This window comes from Humulus lupulus, chromosome 9 (assembly GCF_963169125.1).
Source record: "Humulus lupulus chromosome 9, drHumLupu1.1, whole genome shotgun sequence".
In the NCBI taxonomy this organism is placed as follows: domain Eukaryota; kingdom Viridiplantae; phylum Streptophyta; class Magnoliopsida; order Rosales; family Cannabaceae; genus Humulus; species Humulus lupulus.
In genome coordinates, this window is record NC_084801.1 from 33,005,795 (window position 1) to 33,009,205 (window position 3,411).

A 3,411-nucleotide genomic window follows, 5' to 3' on the forward strand; every position below is an offset into this window, starting at 1 on the left:
CTAATTCTATTTTTTTCAAAACTTGACCATTTTAAATCCTTTCTTCATCAACTTCATCAAAAACTTCTTCTAACTCCTCCTTGATGTCAATTTGACTCAAACAACAACCAAAAGCTCCATTTTCCCACCATTTCTTCTTCTTTTTACGTTTAGCTCATGATTCATAGCACCGACCTACACCAAAGACAAACACAAGCGTAATCTTGCACAAAACAAACAAAAAGACTAAATATTACCACAAAAACACATCCTAAAACGACACTAAAATGGAGTTATAAAACGTCCATTAATCTATTAATACATCATAACCATATACCCAAATTCATAAGCATGTTTACCAAATCAAAATAATCAACTTTAAGAGCCCAAAACATGCACTGTTATGATTTGTTAAATACAAATGATAAAGTGTTAAAATACAAGCAAGGTATAAACACTTAGTAGAATTCACATAGTGAAGATGTGAATTTGAGTTTCAAATTGTAGGCACTTATGAAATGCAAATTTGGGTCCAAAGTGTTACATAAAAGTATCTAAGGGTTCCCAAAAAGTTTGGTGGCATTTGAAGCATATTTTGGACCTTTGGAAGTGTCCAAAGTCAGAGGGGGTGGCGATACGTTGCCACCCAGGAGGCGACACATCGCCTAAAGGCTATGGTTTCCAGAAACCCAGCTTACATAAATGTTCCAAGTTACGTGTTTTACAAGTCTAACCCTATTGGTTGGACTTAATGATGGTGCCTACTGTATATATGGGTCAAAAATAGTGATTTGAGAGACTTGATCACTCTCTCCAATCTCTCCCTACCCCCTCTCTCTCTAGCTCCAAGAATCTCTAGTTTTCTCCAAGAATTCTCCAAGAAAGTGCTTGACTTAGAGAGTTGAAGGCTTCTTCAATCTCAATCCTCATTTCCTCAAAGAGAAGGCCTCAAGCATCAATGGTGGTTGGGAAATAGAGTATTAGGATAGCGTTTCTGAACATGTATAAACCTTGGTTTTTGTGGTTTTGATTTTCTCAAAGGTTTTGTTCAAAGAAAGTGGTGGTCTTGCCTAGGGTTTCAAAGCTTCATCAAATTTTGAAGAACCCCATTGATCTACTTGGGTTTGCTTGTTCTTTCTCAATCTTTTTTAAGTCTTTGTCAATCCAAATTTTGTGTAGATTCTATTTTTTTGTGGTGGTGTTATCTCACTCTCCCCCAACATTCTAATACTTTATAATCTGAGATAGCACATCATGGAAGAGAATAACTCTCTTTCGACTTTGAGATTCATGACACAAAACTTTGTTAGATTAGATAGATTTGATGGGACTAACTTTGTTTTTTGGCAAGATAAAATTAGATTCTTGCTCACCACTTTGAAGGTTTTCTATGTCTTAGACAAAGACCTAAAATCCTTGGAGGAGCCCAAGGAAGATGATACTCAAGAAGTTGTCAAAGAAAGGAAGAAGCGCGAAGAAGATGAATTGATTTGTAGGGTCCACATCCTCAATGCTCTATCTAATAGGCTCTATAATCTCTGCACCAACACCAAGACCGCAAAGGAGATTTGGGAGGCCTTGGAAAAGAAGTACAAAGCAGAAGAGGAAGGTACAAAGAAATTCCTTATTACTCAATATATGGAATTTAAATTTTATAATGATAAACCCCTTCTCCCTCAAATTCATGAGCTGCAAATTATTGTGAATAAATTGTCTACTCTTAAAATTGTATTGCTGGGACAATTTCCTGTTGGTGCCATTATAGCCAAGTTACCTCCTTCATGGAGAGGCTATAGGAAAAAGATGCTCCATAGAAATGAAGAGATTTCTTTGGAGGAAATTATCAAACACTTAAGAATTGAGGAGGAATCTCGTTCTAGAGATTTGAATGATGAAATGTCCAATGGAGAGACTTTTAAGGCCAATGTTGTGGAAAATCCTCCTAACAACGGCAACGGAAATGGCAAGAACAAGGGCAAGGGCCAAAAACCCTTGGGGCCCAAGAAGAATGAGAAGCAGTTCAAGAGTTCCAATGGAACTTGCTATGTGTGTGGCAAGAATGGCCACTTTTCTGAAGATTGTAGGTTCAAGAGGAGCCATAACAATGAAGCAAAGGTCAACTCAGCTCAAGAGGAGCTAGTGGCCACACTAAGTGAGGTAATGCCGTTCATGGAAAGGTGAATGGGTGGTGCTATGATACTTTTGCCATGATTCATGTAACCTATGATAGATCTCTATTGAAGACCTTTGAATCTTCAAAGGAAGGGCATGAAATCCAAATGGATAATCAGAAAAGATCCAAGGTTGAAGGAAAGGGAACTATTGACTTGTTCTTCACATCTGACAAGAAGGTTCTACTCACTAATGCTTTGTATGTACTGGAAATGAGTAGAAACCTTGTGAGTGGCAATTTACTTGGCAAACCGAGAATCAAGGTTGTGATAGATTCTGGCAAGCTCATTTTATCTAAGGACAATGTTTTTATGGTAAAGGGATATGCTTGTGGTGGCATGTTTAAACTTTGTACTTCTATTGACAATGTGAACAATAAAGTCTCTTCTTCTTGTTATATGCTTGACTCAAATTCTATTACTTTGTGGCATGTTAGACTTGCACATATAGGATTTAGCACAATTAAAAGGGCTGTCAAATATGGATTAATTGATTATGATAATGTTGAGCATAATAAATGTGTATTATGTGTTAAATCTAAAATGGTAAAGAAACATTTTCCTAGTGTTGAAAGAAACTCTAAGTTGTTATATTTGATACATAGTGATTTATGTGAACTAAATGGAATGTTGACTAGAGGAGGAAGTAGATATTATATTACTTTCATTGATGATTGCTCTAGGTTCACATATGTATATTTTCTTAAAAATAAAGATGAAGCATTTGATGTGTTTAAAGTGTATAAAGCGGAAGTTGAAAATCAACTTGAAAGGAAAATTAAAATACTTAGAAGTGATAGGGGTGAATATTTTTCAAATGAATTTAACTTGTTTTGTGAAAAACATGGAATAATTCATGAATGTACAACCCCTTATACTCCACAACAAAATGGTATAGCAGAAAAAAAGAATAGAACATTTATTGAGATGATTAACGCAATGCTATTACATTCTAAATTGAATTTTAGTTTGTGGGGTGAAGCCTTGCTACCCGCTTGTCATATTTTGAATTATATTCCCATGAAGAAAAATAATATATCTCCATATGAGTTATGGAAAGGAAAGAAACCAAACATTGGTTATCTTAAATTGTGGGGGTGTCATGCTTATTGCAAGAGCATCGGTCCAAAAAGGACCAAGTTGGGTCCAAGAGCTATAAGATGTGCATTTGTGGGCTATGCCCAAAATAGCAAAGCTTATAGATTATTAGACTTGGAGTCTAATGAATAATTGAATCTAGAGAGATTGAGTTCTTTGAGAA